The sequence below is a fragment of the Bufo gargarizans genome, chromosome 2, assembly GCF_014858855.1.
Source record: "Bufo gargarizans isolate SCDJY-AF-19 chromosome 2, ASM1485885v1, whole genome shotgun sequence".
In the NCBI taxonomy this organism is placed as follows: domain Eukaryota; kingdom Metazoa; phylum Chordata; class Amphibia; order Anura; family Bufonidae; genus Bufo; species Bufo gargarizans.
The window spans coordinates 393,195,623-393,216,268 of record NC_058081.1 but is presented as its reverse complement, the minus strand read 5'-3'; positions in this window follow the sequence as shown (position 1 = coordinate 393,216,268).

Genomic DNA, 20,646 nt, shown 5'->3' with positions numbered 1-20,646 from the left:
AAGTACCCAAACAAGTTGCCAGCGGCAACCACACGTGAGGCAACCTACAAGCAGTCCTCACCATGTGGTTGACAACAGAACCGAACCTCAGGCAACCGCATGCGGATCCAGAGTCACGACCATGACCATGGGTCGTGACAGCGTGTTCACCATTTGCTCTACATACCCTATTTTTTGCTGCTAAAATTGGCTACAGAATTAGGATGAACAAATCAATTCTAAATTAATCAATCAGATTTATTACAAATTTTCCAAAAATGTTGCCTAAAATCTATGCTGATTTGATTTGTTTTGGATGAATCAAGAGCTCGATTTTACTGTGATTACTGAGAGGATTCATGAAGAAAAATCACAAGGGAGGAAGAAGGATGGGAGGAAGTGGAGGGGAGGGCTTTCCCTGATTGGCTCAGAGGCTGACATATAGTCTTATCCGCCAATCGGCAGCAGGCAGGGAGATGCCTGGGCAGAACAAGAAAAACCATATTGACTGCTGATGAGGATGGTCTCTGGCAGTGTCTGTCAAAAAAAGATTTTAGAGTATACAGAGGCACAAACAATTCTAGTGTAACAGGGACAGTCTATAGAAAGAATAGAAAGCTTTGAGGGAGTGAGGAGCTGGGCACACTGCTAAATATGGCTACTGCAGAACATCATTATAGAAGTTTTGAGTCATTTTGAGTTTTTTTTTTTCATTTGAACAGTGTGACAGCTTTGTTTTTGTTTGTTATTTCAAAGCCTAACGTTTCTACATAGGCTTATTGCCAATACAGCACTCCAATAGCATTCTGCTGCTGAGGAATTGTTCATTTTTTCAGTGCATTATATGCGTTGCTTTATATTTCATAGTTGAATATGTGTTATTTCAGACCCAGTGGAAAAATATATATTTTTGCCGCAAACACTGCTTTGTATTTTCCATGTTAGCAGACACATTAGAGATTAGATTGTGTGTTTCAAACTACAAACATTTTAATTGTTGACCGCTTGATATTAAAGGGGTTTTCCAGGATTTTGATACTGATGATCTATCCTCAGGATAGGTCATCAGTATCTGATTGGTGGTAGTACGAACCCCAGAAACCCCACTGATCAGCTGTTTGAGAGGTTCTCCTATGAGCACCTCGGCATTTTCTGTGCTTAAAAAGCAGAGCAACCTATATTGTATAGCGGCTGAGCTTGGTATAGTGCTCAGCCTCATTCACAAAACTGATGATCGGTAGGGGTCTGACACCCCAGATGCTGAGGATAGGTCACCAGTATCAAAATCTCTGTAAACCCCTTTAACCCCTTCAAGACCAAGCCAGTTTTCACTATAAGGACCAAGACACATTTTGTAAATCTGACATGTTTTACTTTATGTGGTAATTATAGTTGAGCGGACACCTGGATGTTCGGGTTCGGCCGAACTTCGGAAAAAAGTTTGAGTTCGGGACCCGAACTTAAACCGAACTTGACCCCGAACCCGAACCCTATTGAAGTCAATGGAGACCCGAACTTTTGAGCACTACAGTGGCTATAAAAATGTCATGGAAAGGGCTAGAGGGCTGCAAATGGCATCAAAATGTGGTTAAGAGCATAGCAAGTGCTCTGCAAACAAATGTGGATAGGGAAATGACTTAAAATAACATAAAATATGTAAAAATAAACAATAATTATCTCGATCTAGGAAGACCAGGTCCATATGGAGAAGGAGGTTGAGGAGGCGGTTGATGTGGCGGTGTAGGTTGAAGGAAGAGGTAGGAGGTAGGAGGAGGTAGCTTACACTGCTTTTTGGTTTTAAATTTTTATTTTTTTAAATTAGGGTACACCCCAAAACATTGGGAAATATAACCCTCCAGTTGTGCTAAACACACGTTCAGACACCAGCTGCAGGACAGGCCAGCACCTCCAAGGCGTAAAGGGCAAGCTCAGGCCATGTGCCCAATTTGGAGACCCAGAAGTTGCAGGGGCTGACCCCTGTCAGTTAGTTCATGTAGGCGTGTGCATACTTACTGCCCCACCCACCATGTCGCACGTCCCCATAACGTTCACGATCCAATTTGATATCTGCTCTATCAACTTTCAATGTTTTTATGCGCCTACCATGGTGATTACGGGTAGCGGGGAATCAGGGATCCAGGCCGGAAAGGGAGCGTGAGAAAAAGAGACCAAATTTAAGGGAGATTACTTTTATTAAAATAATTTGGGATCAAGAAGAAATGTGGGAAAAGTAATTGAGGCGTAAATGTGGGACAAATTACAGAAGCCCAAATGTGGGCCAAAAGAGTCAAGCGGAATTGTGGGAAAAGCTATTGAGGCGCAAATGTTAGCCAAAAGAGTATAGCGGAAATGTGGGACAAAGTATTGAAGCTTAAATGTGGTACAACTTGCTTAAGCATTGAATCAAGTTTAAGCATTGAATCAAAAGGAGGTGGCGCGCATCAATTAATGAAGCATTTCAGAAATTGTATTCCCTGTCAACTATGCAGAGCAGGGGTTTATTCACTTCTAAAATTGTATAATGTCAACCCAAGAATGTAACAGAAAAATTGCAGAAATTAATTACCCTGTCTACTTGGTAGAGCAGGGGTCTATGACAGAAAACAATTGTTTATTGTCACCCGAAAATGTAAAATAAAAATTATTGAAATTTATTAAGCTGTCAACTAGGTAGATGAGGGGTATATTACACCCAAAAAAAATTGTGAATTTGACCCTAAAATGTAACTGACAAATGTTATTTTTATTTTTTTACCGGTCTAATAGGTATAGCAGTGGTACATCACACCAAAAATTAGTGAATTTCACCATAAAATGTAAGAGACAATTTGTTTTTATTGTTTAACCTGTCTACTAGGTATAGCAGTGGTACTTCACACCCAAAAATTTTTGAATTTCAACTGCAAATGTAATTATATAAATACATTTTTTTGTTAACCGGCCTACTAGGTATAGCAGTGATACTATACACCCAAAAATTGGTGAATTTCACCCGAAAATGTAAATGACAAAGTAGTGAAATGATATAAAATAAAAAACGTACTAAATAATAATAATGGATTTATGAGGTGGAGTTCCATATGGAGTAGGAGTTTGAGGAGGCGGTGGACGTAGCGGAGTAGGTGGAAGTGGCGGTGGAGGAGTACGAGATAGCCAACACAGGTTTTTGGTTTTAATTTAATTTTGTAAAATTAAGGTACACTCCAAAAGATTGTGAAATATCCAAAATACAAACATGAGCAATTGCGCTGCAGTATAACAATGGCTGCTTAGTGCCGGTTTACATGTCTATTCTGCACAAGGTACGGACAAGTCCTGAGGGATCCATGCCTGGTTCATTTTAATGAACGTCAGCTTGTCCACGTAGGGCAGGCCAGCACCTCCAAGGCGTAAAGGGCAAGCTCAGGCCATGTGCCCAATTTGGTGACCCAGAAGTTGAAGGGGGCAGACCCGTCATTCAGTACGTGTAGGCGTGTGCACACACACTGCTCCACCATGTTGGTGAAATGCTGTCTCCTGCTTAGACGTTCCATATCAGCTGGTGGTGCTGGTTGTTGTGGCGTGCTGACAAAGCTTTTCCACATGTCGGCCATGCTAACCCTGCCTTCTGAGGTGCTGGCGGTGCCCCAGCTGCGTTGGCGACTTCTTCCTCATCCTCTGCCTTCGCCTTGTGCTTCCACTGTGCCCCTGCTGTCAGGTGGGAATGCCATCAGCAGCGTGTCTACCAGCATGCGCTTGTACTCGGGCATCTTACGATCATGCTCCAGTGAGGGAATTAAGGACGGTACGTTGTCCTTGTAACGGAGATCCAGCAGCGTGGCCACCCAGTAATCAGCACAAGTTAGAATGTGGGCAACTCGGCGGTCATTGCAGGGACACTGCAGCATGTAATCGCTCATGTGTGCCAGGCTGCACAGAGGCAACGAAAAGCTGTCCTCTGTGAGAGGTGTATCGTCTGTGTCCCCTGTATCCACCCATCCACGCACCAGTGATGGCCATGAGCTGGTCTGGGTGCCACCCTGCTGTGAACATGGTTCCTCCTCCTCCATCTCCTCATCCTTCACCTCCTCATCCTCCAGAACTGTGCCCTGGCTGGACAATTGTGTACCTTGGGTTTGTGGGTGCAGGAACCCACCCTCGGAGCCACTTGGGAATGACTGGCCGGAAACCCTACGAAATGATCCCTCTTCCTCCTCCTCCTCCTCCTGTGCCACATACACTTCCATCATAGCCAGGAGCGTTTTTTCAAGGAGGCAAAAAAGTGGGATAGTAACACTGAGAACGGCGTTATCGGCACTGGCCATGTTGGTGGAGTACTCGTATCAGCGCAACAAGGAACACAGGTCTCGCATGGAGGCCCAATCATTGGTGGTGAAGTGGTGCTATTCCACCGAGCGACTTACCCGTGCGTGCTGCAGCTGAAACTCCACTATCGCTTGCTGCTCGCACAGTCTGGCCAGCATGTGCAAGGTGAAGTTCCACCTTGTGGGCACGTCGCATATGGGGCGGTGAGCTGGAAGGCCGAAGTTATGCTGCAGTGCTGACAGGCGAGCAGCAGCAGAGTGAGAACGCCTAAAGCCCGCACAGACGGCCTGAGGAAGCAGAGTAGGAGGAGGAAGCAACAGGAGGCAAACTGAAGTGCCCTGCAATCCTCGGTGGTGGAAGGACATGCGTCAAACTGCTATCTGCCTCAGGCCCAGCTGCCACTGCATTTACCCAGTGTGAGGTTATGGAAATATAACGGCCCTGACCGTGCTTACTGGTCCACGTATCCGTAGTCAGGTGCATCTTGCCACAGATGGCGTTGCGCAGTGCACACCTGATTTTGTTCCCTACTTGGTTGTGCAGGGAAGGGATGGCTCACCATGATTAGTAGTGGCGCCTGGGCACGACGTACTGTGGGACAGCCACCGCCATAAGGCCTTTAAAACTATCCGTCTCCACCAGACGGAATTACAGCATTTCAAATGCCAGTAATTTAGAAATGCTGGCATTCAGGGCTAGGGTTCGTGGGTGTGTAGGGGGGTATTTCTTCTTCCTCTCCAGCGTTTGGGATATGGAGAGCTGAACGCTTGCGTGGGACATTGTGGAGATGCTTGATGACATAGGTGTTGGTGTTGCTGGCAGATCCTCTGTTTGCGGGGTGCCAGGTGGCACTGTCACTCAAGAAGTGGACGAAGAGGCCGCGACTGCAGCAGAAGAGGAAGCAGGAAGAGCCAGAGACCTTTCTTGGTTTTTGAGGTGTCTACTCCACTGCAGCTCGTGCTTTGCACGTAAATGCCTGGTCATGCAGGTTGTGATCAGGTTGAGAACGTTTATGCCTCGCCTCAGGCTCTGATTGCACAGCATGCAAACCACTTGTGTCTTGTCATCAGCACATTATCTGAAGAACTGCCACACCAAGGAACTCCTTGGAGCTTGATTTGGTGTGCTCGGCCCCTTGCTGCGGTGGGCAGTAGCAGGCGTACTGTCTAGAGGACAGCCGCTCCGCTTTTGCACCCTGCTTCCTCTTCTGCTGTGCTGGTGGCTCTGTGCGACCACCGCCTCTTCCTCCGAACCACATAGGTCACTTGCAGGACCTTGATTCCATGTGGGGTCGAGGACTTCATCGTCCTCCACATCATCTTCCACCCAGTCTTCACCCCTGCCTTCCTTGTTGGTCTGCACACTTTCGAAAAGCCCGAGCAGTTGGCACCTGTGTTTCATCATCATCCGAGACGTGCTGCGATGGTTTTCCCATGTACTCATCTTGAAAGATAAGTGGTTGGGCATCGGTGAACTCAATCTCTTCCACTTCTGGGACATGGCTAGGTGGATGTCCCTGGGAAACCCTGCTAACAGAGTCATCAAAAAGCAGAAGAGACTGCTGCATGACTTGGGGCTCAGACTGCTTGGCTGATTTGCAAGGGGGTGAGGTGAAAGACTGATGGACATCGGCTACAGGTGCCAACTGTGGTCTTTAAGCAGGAGACTGGGTTCGAGACAATGTGAAGGAAATGGATCCCTGTCAGCAACCCAATCTACTATCGCCTGTACTTGTTCAGGCCTCACCATTTGTAGAGCAGCATTAGGCCCGACCAAATACCGCTGTAGGTTTTGTCGCCTACTCGCACCTGAGGAAGGGGTTTCACTTGTGCGTTTAGCTGGCACAGATCGACCACGTCCTCTTCCTGCAACAGGAACTCCACCAGCAGCAGCAAGAACTGGGCCACGTCCCTTATTTGACACTCTCCTCATATATTTTAAATTTAGGATCTTGCCCTAAATGGGTGTTTAATTAATAGTAGAATAGAACGACAGTATGTAAAGGGTGTATCTCACACGGCCTGAACCAGACTAGGCCTCAATAAAAGTTTTTGCCAATAGCTGTATTTTAAATGCCTAATTCAAACCCCTGTATGTAGAGGTAGTATCTCAGAGGGCCTGAACCTCTGTAGGCCTGAAGTAAATATATCTTTGCACAAAAAGGCCGTATTTCAAATGGCTGTATTTCAAATGCCTAATTCAAACCCCTGTATGTAGAGGTAGTATCTCACAGGGCCGGAACCTCTGTAGACCTGCAGTAAATATATATTTGCACAAAATGGCTGTATTTCAAATGCCTAATTCAAACCCCTGTATGTAGAGGTAGTATCTCACAGGGCCTGAACCAGTGTAGGCCTGCAGTAAATATATATTTGCACAAAATGGCTGTATTTCAAATAGCTGTATTTCAAATGCCTAATTCAAACCCCTGTATGTAGAGGTAGTATCTCAGACAGCCTGAACCTCTGTAGGCCTGAAGTAAATATATCTTTGTACAAAATGGCTGTATTTCAAATGCCTAAGTCTAACCCCTGTATGTAGAGGTAGTATCTCACAGGGCCTGAACCTCTGTAGGCCTGAAGTAAATATATCTTTGCACAAAAAGGCTGTATTTCAAATGGCTGTCTTTCAAATGCCTAATTCAAACCCTTGTATGTAGAGGTAGTATCTCATAGCGCCTGAACCAGTGTAGGCTTGCAGTAAATATATCTTTGCACAAAATGGCTGTATTTCAAATGCCTAATTCAAACCCCTGTATGTAGAGGTAGTATCTCACAGGGCCGGAACCTCTGTAGACCTGCAGTAAATATATATTTGCACAAAATGGCTGTATTTCAAATGCCTAATTCAAACCCCTGTATGTAGAGGTAGTATCTCACAGGGCCTGAACCAGTGTAGACCTGCAGTAAATATATATTTGCACAAAATGGCTGTATTTCAAATAGCTGTATTTCAAATGCCTAATTCAAACCCCTGTATGTAGAGGTAGTATCTCAGACAGCCTGAACCTCTGTAGGCCTGAAGTAAATATATCTTTGTACAAAATGGCTGTATTTCAAATGCCTAAGTCTAACCCCTGTATGTAGAGGTAGTATCTCACAGGGCCTGAACCTCTGTAGGCCTGAAGTAAATATATCTTTGCACAAAAAGGCTGTATTTCAAATGGCTGTCTTTCAAATGCCTAATTCAAACCCTTGTATGTAGAGGTAGTATCTCATAGCGCCTGAACCAGTGTAGGCTTGCAGTAAATATATCTTTGCACAAAATGGCTGTATTTCAAATGCCTAATTCAAACCCCTCTATGTAGAGGTAGTATCTCAGAGGGCCTGAACCTCTGTAGGCCTGAAGTAAATATATCTTTGCACAAAATGGCTGTAGTTCAAATGCCTAATTCAAACCCCTGTATGTAGAGGTGGTATCTCACAGGGCCTGAACCTCTGTAGGCCTGAAGTAAATATATCTTTGCACAAAAAGGCTGTATTTCAAATGGCTGTATTTCAAATGCCTAATTCAAACCCATGTATGTAGAGGTGGTATCTCACAGGGCCTGAACCTCTGTAGGCCTGAAGTAAATATATCTTTGCACAACAAGGCTGTATTTCAAATGGCTGTATTTCAAATGCCTAATTCAAACCCCTGTATGTAGAGGTAGTATCTCACAGGGCCTGAACCAGTGTAGGCCTGCAGTAAAAATATCTTTGCACAAAATGGCTGTATTTCAAATGCCTAATTCAAACCCCTGTAAGTAGAGGTAGTATCTAAGAGGGCCTGAACCTCTGTAGGCCTGAAGTAAATATATCTTTGCACAAAAAGGCTGCATTTCAAATGCCTAATTCAAACCCATGTATGTAGAGGTAGTTAGTATCTCACAGGGCCTGAACCAGTGTAGGCCTGAATTCAATATTGGTGCACCAAATGGCGGTATTTAAAATCTCTGAATGTAACCCAAACGTATTAAAGGGTGTATCTCACAATGACATCTGCATCAAAGCCTGCCAACTAAATTTTTTGTACCCAAATGAGTGAGTGTTTAAAAACTGAATTTGACAGCAGTATATAAGCCTGTAATTTCACATGTGCTGATGCTGCAAGGCCTGAAAACAGTGTTTTTTGTCAAAAGAACCCCAGAAAATGATAAGTGTATTTCTACTTTAAATTGCACACTGACTAATCCAGATGTTGTAGATTGCCAAAAAAGTCTTTTTTTGCTAACAGAATACGAAAGTTGTATATATTAAACTTGAATTTAATACTTGCAGATCTGGAAAATACTGTTTATTGAAAAAAAAAGTATGTTTTTCAGACTCCGAAAAATAATGGGTGTATTTCTAGCTTAAATTGCACACTGACTAATCCACATGTTGTAGATTGCCAAAAAAGTCTTTTTTAGCTAACAGAATATGAAAGCTGTATATATTAAACTTGAATTTAACACTTGCAGATCTGGAAAATACTGTTTTAGGGAAAAAATGTGTGTTTTTCAAAACCCAGAAAATGATGGGTGTATTTCTACCTTAAATTCCACATTGACCAATCCAGATGTTGTAGTTTGCACCCCAAAAAATTGTGATTTGCAATGTCCCAAAAGCTCAGATGCAGTGCTGGTGCACTGAGCATGCATAAAATGGCCTCCGCTGCCACCACCCACCTAACTAACAGAAGTCTAAAATTTTGTATTTTGGCCAATGAGCTCAGGCAGTGTGATTACAGAAAATTTTGAAAAATTCACAATTTTTTTAAATTTGATTGTCTGTTTTTAAAGCAGATTGTGGCATCTCATAAAATAGTTGTTACTGTATATTTCCCGGATGTCTACTTCATGTTGGTATCATTTTGAAAATGTCATTTTCATTTTTCAGGAAGTTAGAAGGCTTAGAATTTTAGGAGCAATTCTTTAAATTTATAAGAAAATTTCCAAAACCCACTTTTAAAGGACCAGTTCAGTTATGAAGTAACTTTGTGGGGCTTACATAGTAGAAACCACCCATAAATGACCACGGTTTAGAAAACACACCCGCGCATGGCAGGGCGCAGAAGCAAAGGAGTTCCATATGGTTTTTGGAGTGCATATGTCCCTGGGATAATTATTATTAATTCAATTATAATTTTAAGTTGTCATGTCACATTTGAAGACCCCCTGATATACCCGTAGAGTAGAAACTCCCAATTTTTTACATAATAAAGCATTTTTGAACACAAAAATGTTTTTGTGTCTTCATTTTCTGAAAGCTACATTTGTTTTATTTTTCTGGCGATTGTCTCATGATTTTTTTGCAAGAAAAGCTGACATTTTTATTGGAACTATTTTTGGGTACGTATCATTTTTTGATCATTCAATATGATACTGTTTTGGGACAAGGTGACCAAAAAATTGCTATTTTGGCACAATTTTTATTTATTTTAACAGCGTTCACCTGAGGATAGATCATGTGATATTTTTATAGAGCAGGTCATTACGGATGTAGCAATCCCTAATATGTCTATTTTTGAATTTTTTTATTTCAGTTTTATACAATAAAAGCATTTGTGAAAAAAAAAAAAAGTTTTTTGTGTTAACATTTTCTGAAAGACTTTTTGTTTTATTTTCCTGCCGATCATCTTGTTTAAGGGCTCATTTTTTGCGGAAAGAGTTGACATTTTTATAGGTACCTTTTCGGGTACAAATGATTTTTTTGATCACTCAATATTACACTTTATGTGGCAAAGTGACCAATAATTGGTGGTTTTGGCAGAGGTTTTATTTTTTTTTTCTACAAAATTCACCTTAAGGGTTAGATCATGTGATATTTTTATAGAGCAGGTTGTTATGGACGTGGCAATACCTAATATATCTACTTTTTTTAAAAGTTATTTCTGTTTTACACTATAAAAGCATTTTGTCACGATCAGTGTGGGGGGGGGGGGACACCACACTGAACACAGGAGGGAAGGGGTACAGTAACTGGGCCTGGAAACTAGGGAAGAAGCAGGTCACATCCTAGACAACCCTAATCCAGGCCTTGACTACCTAACACTATAAAAAGACCTTGAAGGTAGGGATATTCATATGCAGGATACCTAGGCCCTGATTTCCCTATAAGGCCCTGGAATAAGTTTAGGACCAGACAACCCATTCCTCCCCAGATGGACAAATGGAAGTCTCTGTCTCAGGCCCAGATACAACAGGCAATATAACAAATACAAACAAACGCGACACTTAACTTCTGTAGAGATGGAAGAACAGGAAAACCAGAGAGGCCTCACACCAGCTCAGCCAAACCCAAATGAAGCTATCTACCGCATAGTCAGAAGGGTGGGGTCAGACTATAAAAGGTAGAAGTGATGCCCACTGAGCAACAGCTGAGAAAAGGGAAGTGTTCATTAACCCTATCAACACTGAATAAAAAGAAATCAAGGAGGCAGTTAGATTCTGCCATGTTCAGCCAGTCTTTCTGATTTCCTGAGACCAGTCACCTGAGGGACCGTGACAGTACCCCCGCTTCTATGGGTGACCTCCGGGCACCCAGGACCGACCTTGTCAGGATGGGCTCTGTGAAAGGCCTTCACCAGATGATTTGCATTAACATTGGCCGCTGGAACACACATCCTCTCCTCTAGTCCGTAACCTTTCCAGTGGACGAGATACTGGAGGGATCTACAGAGAACTCGGGAGTCCACAATCCTGCTGATTTGAAATTCTAAATTACCGTCCACCATGACAGGAGTGGGAGGCAAGGAGAAGGGCTCAACAGGTTAGACACATTTCAACATTTCTTCAACAATGAAAGGAAGTTCAAGAAGGAAGGCTACAGGGTTAACAATGGCAGTGATTTTGAACTAATAAATCTTGGGCCCAACTTCCAAGAAAGTACCTTAAGCTTAATGTTTCTTGTGGACAGCCACACAGAATCACCCACTCTCAGGTCCGGACCAGTCATACGTCTACTGTTAGCTACACGCTTATACCTGTTGCCCATCTTTTTCAGGTTATTTTGAATTTTCCACCAAATCGAAGACAAAGAAGGAATACTGGAAGTTTGAGAACCAGACAATGTGCCAAACTGCGGATGGAATCCATATGCCACAAAAAACGTCGACTTATCAGTGGATTCCTGACTATGGTTATTAATGGCAAACTCAGCTAACAACAAGAATTAAGACCACTCCTCCTGATTCTCTGGAAAAAAAAACATCTCAAGTAAGTCTCCAGATTCTGATTGGTGCGCTCCATCTGTCCGTTCGACTGAGGATGAAAAGCTGAAGAAAAGGACAATTGTACCCCCAGTCTAGTGCAGAATGCTTTCCAGAATCTGGAAGCAAACTGAGACCCCCGATCAGACACCACATCAGAGGGAATGCCCTGTAGTTTCACAATGTTATCGACAAACACCTGTGCAAGAGTTTTGGCATTTAGGTAGAGCAGGCAATGCTATAAAATGCTAAACCGATCAACTACCACCAGGATCACGGTTTTACCCGAAGAATTCAGCAAATCCGTGATAAAGTCCATGGACAAATGCATCCAAGGTCTGGGCGGGATGGGTAGCGGAAAAGGAGATCCAGAATGCCGACTATGTGGCCCCTTAGCACGAGCACAGGTACAACAGGCTGACACATAGTCCTCAACACACTTATGCAGCCTCAACTGGATTCACTCCCAGGGTGTCCAGCCAAGACAGTACAGTTATGTTCCTCAAATACCTTGTGATGCAAGTCTGGAGGACAAGAGTCTGGTGCATCCTCTTGGGCCTCCAACACCTTAGCCTCAAGATCAGGATATAGGGCAGATATGACTACCCTTTCAGACAAAATAGGACTAGGATCCCCAGGAAAGCTGTGTGACAAAGCATCCGTCTTGATGTTCTTAACAATGAAGTTAAATCTGGTGAAAAACAGTGACCATCTGGCCTGCCTTGGATTCAATCGTTTAGCCGATTCAATGTAAGCCAGATTTTTGTGATCAGTTATTACTGTAATAGGATGAATTGCTCCTTCCAACCAATGGTGCCATTCTTCAAAAGCCAATTTAATGGCCATCAATTCCCTATTGCCCATGTCATAATTTCTTTCAGCAGTCAAGAGTTTTTTTAGAGAAAAAAGCATATGGGCACCATTTTCTAGGTGAAGGACCTTGCGACAAAACTGCTCCCACCCCTACCTCGGATGCGTCAACCTCTACAATAAATGGCTGAGACACGTCCGGTTGTACCAGAATAGGGGCTGAAGGAAAAACATTCCTTCACAGCAGAAACGGCTTGTAATGCCGCCTCAGACCCAACAGAGAGCACGACCCACTTCCTAGTCATGTCTGTTAAAGGTTTAACCACAGTTGAATAGTTCAAGATGAATTTACGGTAGTAGTTGGTGAATTCCAAAAACCGCATAAGTGATTTTTCAGATTTTCGGGTCGATCCCAGTCCAACACTGCACAGACTTTCTCGGGATCCATACAAAAACCTGAGGATGAGAGAGCAGGTTACCCAGAAATTGCACTTCCTGAACAGCAAAAACAAATTTGTCCATCTTTGTATACAATTTATTCTCTCTTAGGATATGTAACACCTGTCTCACATTATCCTGATGAGTCTCCATGTCTGGAGAATAAATTAGTATGTCATCCAGATATACAACAAATCTCCCCACCAGATGATGAAAGATGTCATTTAGAAAGTGTTGAAAAACCGCTGGAGTATTGGTTAACCCAAAAGGCATGACCAGATTCTCAAAATGACCCTCAGGGGTATTGAAGGCAGTCTTTCATTCGTCCCCCTCTTTGATCCTTACCAAATTATATGCCCCCCTCAGATCCAATATAAAGAACTCCTTGGCACCGACAATTTGATCAAACAAATCCAGAATCAAAGGAAGGGGGTACGGATTGGAAGTCCAGACATGGTCTAATGGTACCATTTTTATTACTTGCAAAGAAAAACCCAGCCGTCACTGGGGATTTGGATGGTTTGATATGACCCTTCGCCAAGCTCTCGTGATATACTCTTGCATAGCCTTTTTTTCGGGCTCCTAAAGACTATACAACCGAGATTTGGGCAGTTTAGCTCCAGGAATAAGATTGATGGGACAATCATACTCCCGATGCGGGGGTAACTCCTGTTTAACAATCTCCGAAAACACATCAGAAAATTTGGAAATGAACGAGGGTACAGTTAGTGGTTATCACAGAGAAAGACTCATTGAGACTGTTGTCCATGCACAAATCGCTCCAATCGAGAATCTGTCTCGCTTGCCAGTCGATGATAGGGTTATGTTTGCTTAACCATGGCGAACCCAAAACCATCGGAGCAGGCAGATCCTCCAACACATAACATGAGACAGATTGCTGATGGAAATCACCCACTCTTAAATGGATGTTATTTACCACCTGCGACAGGCTTTTTGGGGTAAGAGGTGCAGAATCAATAGCAAAGACAGAAATGCTTTTCTCTAGTGAACTAGTAGTCAACCCATAAATACGAACAAACTGTCCATCAATCAGGTTAACCCCAGCCCCACTGTCTATAAATACCTCGATTTCCACAGTTTTGGACTCTAGCTCCACCTCAGCAGACAGGAGAAATCGGGTACTACCAGTAAAAGGCAAAAGTAAGTTTTCTTGCTCCCCAGCCACACCACCAATAGTAATTTGGGGATTACGCATTTTTCTATTGTTTGCGCCTTGGCGCTGAATGTACGGACAAATATTCACAAAATGTCCCTTTTTTCCAAAACAAAAACAGACCCCTTCATATGACCAGAGGTCTTACCAGTAGTCCCAGGAGTAGCTCCCCCCAAATGCATAGGCTCCTCACAAGGCGTATCCACAGGGGTCTCTTTACCATAAGTGTCAAAGGAAGCTGCCACCTTATTTGACAGTGAGTCCTGATAGTGAGGGCCCTTAGATCTCTCCATCAGGTGTCTATCCAGACATACAGCAAGGGATATAGCTGCTTCCAATGACTCAGGTTTTTCATGAAAGGCCAACACGTCCTGTAGCCTCCTAGATAGACCCTGACAAAACTGGCTACAGAGAACAGGATCATTTCACTCCGGATCTGTAACCCATCTCCTAAATTCAGAGCAATAGATTTCTGCGGAGAGCTCTCCCTGCAGTAAACCACATAACTTGGTCTCAGCCTCAGAGATGCGATCCGGGTCATCATAAATAAGACCCAAGGCTCTAAAAAATGAATCTACCAACTGGAGGGATGGTGATCCGGTAGGCAGAGAAAAAGCCCAAGACTGTGCATCATCCTTAAGCAAAGAAATGATCATACCCACACGTTGACACTCATCCCCAGAAAATCTGTTCGGGAGAGAAACCTTAGGTTCATGGCAGGCCCGGTACCCACCATCGGAACCAGCAAGTCTGTGGTCTCTGAATCTGTAAGACTGCCGCACAGAGGTCAGCTACCTCCAATGACCATCCCTGCAGCTGTCTGAACAGTGCAGACATAGGATCCATAGCTGCACTTACCTGATCGAAATTGAGTTTTTTATGGCGGTAGATAATGTCACAATCAGTGGGGGGGGGGGGGGGACACTGAACACAGGAGGGAAGGAGAACAGTAACTGGGCCTGGAAACTAGGGAATAAACTGGTCACATCCTAGACAACTCTAATACGGGCCCTGACTATCTAATAATATGAATAGACCTTGAAGGTTCGAATATTCATATGCAGTATACCTAGGCCCTGATTTACCTATAAGGCCCTGAAATAAGTTTAGTTCCAGAGACAACCCATTCCTCCCCAGATGGACGAATGGAAGTCTCTCTGTCTCAGGCAACAGGGAATATAACAAATACAAACACTATAAGGTGAAAAAAAAATTTGGTACAGTTTTTATTTTTATTTTTTTACAGCGTTCACCTTAGAGGGTAGATCATGTGATATTTTTATAGAGCAGGTCATTACAGACGCGGCGATACCCAATATGTCAACTTTTTTTTTATGTATTTCAGTTTTACACTATAAAAGCATTTTTGAAGAAAAAATCATGTTTTAGTGTCTCCATTTTCTGAAAGCCATATTTTTTTTTTATTTCTTGGGTGATTGTCTTATATAGGGGCTCATTTTTTGCAGGAAGAGATGACGGTCTGATTGGTGCTATTTTGGGGTTCATATATCCTTTTGATGGCTTGGAATTACACTTTTTGTGATGTAAGGTGATAAAAATGGCTTTTTTTGCTCAGTTTTTATTTATTACTGTGTTTTGACGGTGTTCACCTGACGTGGTAGATTATGTGACATTTTTGAAGAGCAGATCGTTACGGAAGTGGTGCACCAACATAACATACATAACATCTTCCCCTTTTTTAAGTGTTAATAAATGAACATTGTAAGTTTTGAAGAGAGATAACAATAAAGCATTTGATACTCTATAGGTTAAGTCTCATAGGTGGTTTTGAACATCTTCCACTACAGGTGACGACTTGTCCTTGTAGTATATTAGCCCTCTTGGTAGTTACTGGGCTCTTATCTCCTACTGGCATGTCCTGCGCGTGGCTGCTGGTAGATGTACTAGCTTGCTCAGGATTGCCAGAACCATTGGTCTGTGGCCCCACCTCTGTACAATTCTCACAGTCAATGGGCACATGTCCCTGTAATACCAAGCAAGACTGGCTTATTAATGAGATATTGCAATGTAGGTTTTTCTGCCACTCGTAAACCCACAAGATTGCGACTAAAGAGAGTTCCGTCAACGTCCACTAGATACGAGCGTGGTGCAACTTTTTTCAAACAAGTACCCATTCTCCAATGACCTGTTCGATCCCCAGGTAAGGGTTTCATACAGATTTGTTCTCCAATAATCAACTTTGGCAGATCCCTGGCCGATGTATCATATTGAGCCTTTGACATTTGTCTCTTAAACTTTAACTTTTCTGTAACACCTTGTACCACACAAGGTTCCAGAAGCTTATTTGCTGCCGTTAAGGAAGTCTTCAGCCTCCTTGACATCAGTCTTGACATCAGTCTTTGTGCCAGACTGCTATCCATGCCTTCGGTTGGAGTGTTTCTCCAATGCAAAATTGCCTTCCACGAGTCTTTACCATCACTGTGTGCTCTCTTGCTCAAGTTTTAAGCTTAACAATCTTTACAGCTGCTTCACCTTTGCCATTCGCCTGTGGATTAAGTGGTGAGGAAGTAAGGTGCTCAAACTCCCATTCCATTGCAAATCTTCCAAATTGCAAGCTTGAAAACTGAGGGCCATCATCAGAGATCACTATCTGGTTGGCCATAACGGGCAAACTGAGCCTTGTGGTTTCAGTGGACAAATCAGGAAGAAGGTCGATTTCCCAAAAGTCTGAATAGTGGTCAACTGATATCAGGCATTCTTTGCCTGCGTAGTTGAATAAATCCATACTGATGATCTGCCATGGACGTGTCGGTATCTCGTGCGACATCATAGTTTCCTATTGTAGGAAGTGGGCATATTCATTGCTGATGCGACAATTACTGACAAAATCTTAGATTTCACCTTGCATGTTAGGCCAGTAAAGAGTATCATGAGCTTGTATGTAGCATGCTTCACCTCCAATGTGGCTAGAGTGTATTAGTGATAATATCTCCGCTCTTAGCGATTTAGGCACTATGACCCTTGGGCCTTTGTACAAGATACCATTTTGTACGCTGATCTCATCTCTGAAGGACCAATATTCCCATAGAGTTGCAGGAATTGCTACTTTATCATCTGGCAATCCACTCAAGGCAACAGATTTCAGAGCTTGTAATGTTGCATCACCGTCAGCGTGTTGTATGAGTTGCTGCAGACACTGAGCAGTGACATTAAGATACTCGATTTGATTAATGTCTGCAAAGAAAATTTGTTCCTCTTGCAGCTGACAAATTGTTTGAAGCTCGTGCTCACCTCCAGATGTCACATTATCTAACATAGCTCTGTTCAAAGCATCGCTGATATACATTACACTTCCTGGCTTATAGACAACATTGAGGTTGTAATGCTGCAATGTAAGCATCAAGTTCTGCAAACGCTTTGGAGCACACAAAAGGGTGCTTGAAAAACTTGAATATGATTATCAGAGGTTTGTGGTCAGTCTCAGCTGTAATGAAGTCCCGCCCATAGAGATAATGATGGAAGCGTTGGCATGCAAATACAATACTTAAACATTCCTACTCAATCTGAGCATAGTTTCGGTCATCTGGTGAAAGAGCTCTGGACGCATTTTCCACCGGTTGACCCTCCTACAAAAGACAACAACCCAGGCCATTTTTGCTAGAGTCACTTTGTATAGTAGCAGGCTTAGTGACATTATAGTATTGCAACACTGGTGCAGAGGTGATCAAGCGTTTGATATCCTCTACTGCCTGGTCATGTTTGGGAAGCCAGTGCCAAACCGCATCTCTGTCCACAAGTCGTTTTAATGGCTCACACACCTCAAATAAATATGGCTGGAATTTTGCTAGATATGTAACAAAGCCAATAAATCTCTGTACTGCTTTGGCATCAGCAGACTGTGGCATGTCCACAATGGCTTTGATCTTGTTCGGGTCAGCTTTTAAGCCTTGTGAAGACAGGTGTCACGGATGGTGTTGCAGAAAGCTGGAACTTATAAATAAACATCCGACTGGCTTGATCCCAAACTAAGGAGAATATGGGTGACCCCCATAAAACCCCTAGAGCTCTCCCTGACTGCTATTCCCATGCAAAGATCTTTATGGTAGACGATTGCATGCCCACGTACCTAATACTGTGTGACACCTGAAAACCCTATAATAGTGAGGGGACACGGCCACCGGCTCCCTGCACTTAATACGGACAGAGTTAGGGTCACCTAGAATCAAGCCAGCAAGGAAATACACATAAAAGAAAAATGACTTATCTGAGGAATCAGCAGCAGCCTCCAGTTTAATCCAGGAAGTAGTATAAACTGCAAAGTGAGGCAGTATGGGAGGGAATATTAAGGAAGCCAATTATTGTAAATAGGTGACAGCTGGCAGAAGGAAAGGAGATGACGAAGTAAAACCAAAACAAAGAACATCATGCAAGAGGTAGAGAAGAACGTCTGCCAGACCTTCTCAGAGAACTGGTGGTGACAACAGGATATGCCCATAGCAATGGACTTCTTGCACCTTGAACTGCAATTTCTTCACGCTAAGCCTCAGCATCACTTGTCTGCAACGATCTAGTAGCGCTATTAACTTTTCTTCATGGTCCTGCTCAGCTTCTGGTTATGTAAGATTTTTTTTTATTTTTTTCATCTAGTTTGCACTGTAAAAAGGCATCCCTTGCATCGACTAGTGTGAAAATATGTGCTTTTGGAAGTTTGTACAGAGTGTAGGCATTAGGTAGTGTGACCGATTCAGGACCATATTCAGGAACTTGGGATCGATACAGATTCTGATCTTTTCAGGCTTTCTGATAACCACCATGTTGCTTATCTAATCTGGGTTCTGATACTGAGGTTAGATGTCCCTCAGCTTCATACTTGTCCAGTTGTGCTTTGACATGTGGCTTAATACCTATTGGTACATTCCGTGGGGCACATTGAACTGGTTGAATAGCAGGGTCAAGTTCAAAGCGCACCTCCCCTGGAACAGATACTACCGGGCCCTCAAATACATCACTGTAGGCAGGGGCGTAGCTATACGGGGTGCAGAGGTATCAGTCGCTACTGGGCCCAGGAGCCTGAGGGGGCCCAAAGACCCTTGGGCCACATAAGAAGACACCGGTATTATACAAAGTGCAAGTTACATGTATGCAAGTTACACCTCTGGCTGGATGGAAGGAGTTAGGTCAAAATTTTGACATGGGAGTAGTGCTGTTTTTGCCTCAGGGAGTACAAAGGCTATGTGCTCCCCTGCTCCTGGCCACAAAGCACTGAGGGAAGGGGGGCCCAAGCTGAACTCTCGCACCAGGGCCCATGAGCCTTCAGCTACACCCCTGACTGTAGGCATGAAGAATTAGCTGTTTTGTCAGCGGCCTCGTCAGAGATTTCGCTGACTGATTACCAACATAGTGCAGCTCAGCATGAATAGTGAACTGCAGCAGTCCCAGGCGCTTACATGTTGAACCAGATAATAGCAGTTTCTGATCAGCTTCCACAATCGTATGCTGCATTTTGTTTGGAAAAGTCCTAATGATTCTATTATTTACCCTGAATACAGCTTTAATATAGTGCTGCTAGGCTGAAGGGGTGTTTCGGGCGCCAGTTTCATTTTGTCTTTTAAACTCATTACATCACATGTTGCACCTGAATTCAGCGGACAAGGTTGGAATATATTATTTAAATTGAGGTTTACAAACAATTTCTTGCCTTTTGTGTTCACAGCACCAATGCATTCTGAGGAGTAAAGCATATCAGTGCTAAACAGAATCAGGCACTTGCTGAAGTGTGTGTAGCTTCCTTACTTTCATGTCACGGGAGAGACACATCCTTGCAAAGTGATTTGGCTTACCGCATGCAGCACAGTTTTTTCCATTTGCAGGGCACTTTTCTTTAACTCGTACATGCAAACTGCCACAATACTTGCATGATGCAGGCTTCTGCTCAGGTGAGTTGTGTGAGCGACTCTTGTGTTGAAACTTGTGCTGCTGTGAAGAGGCTACATTGATATTGTCTGTCATTTTATCCTGCTCGATAGCTTTCATATGCTTGTCAGTAAGTTCTGCGATGTTACACATCTCAAGCGCTGTTTGCAAATCTAAATTGTGTTTCCTCAACAAGTGGCGGCGTGTGTTTTCATTGATGATACCTAGAACCAGTTTATCACGAATAAGTTCATCTCTCAAAGAGCCATACTCTCAGCTTGCATTTTCTCTAAGCCGTGTGACAAAATTGTCTATCAATTCACCGTCTTCTTGCTTGCAGCAGCCAAATATATATCTTTCATATATTACATTTTTAGAAGGCCTGAAGAAAGTTTCTAATGCATCCAGGGTGGCTTTGGTCTCATTCTTTTACTCCTCTGTAAGGTTTAGATTGTGCTTGTAAACATGGAGGCATTCACTGCCCATCACCCTCCTCAGAGTGGCTGCCTGCACTGCTGCAGGCTTCTCCTTTAACCCTGTGGCGAGGCAGTAGTCATCAAACTCAGTTTTGAAGGTGTCCCGGTTATCACAAATGTTGCCGCTTACCCTCATTGGCTCAAGCAGCGGAATGCTGTTAGCCTCCATGATGCTATTGCTTGCGTCAAATGCTCAAATCCTTGGACAAGAGACAGGAGACATGATCATGCTGCAAGGCTGGCAGGCTCTCAGCGGCAAATAAGCAGAAGCATTGCAGATCCAGATACTTCTGACACCATGTTACATGTGATGTAAATAAACAGCACGCGGGATTACTGCACAGGAGCCATGTTGGTAACAAAGACAGGAGCAACTGCCACAAACGGAAAACAGGAAGTGGTGCAACAACATAACATCCA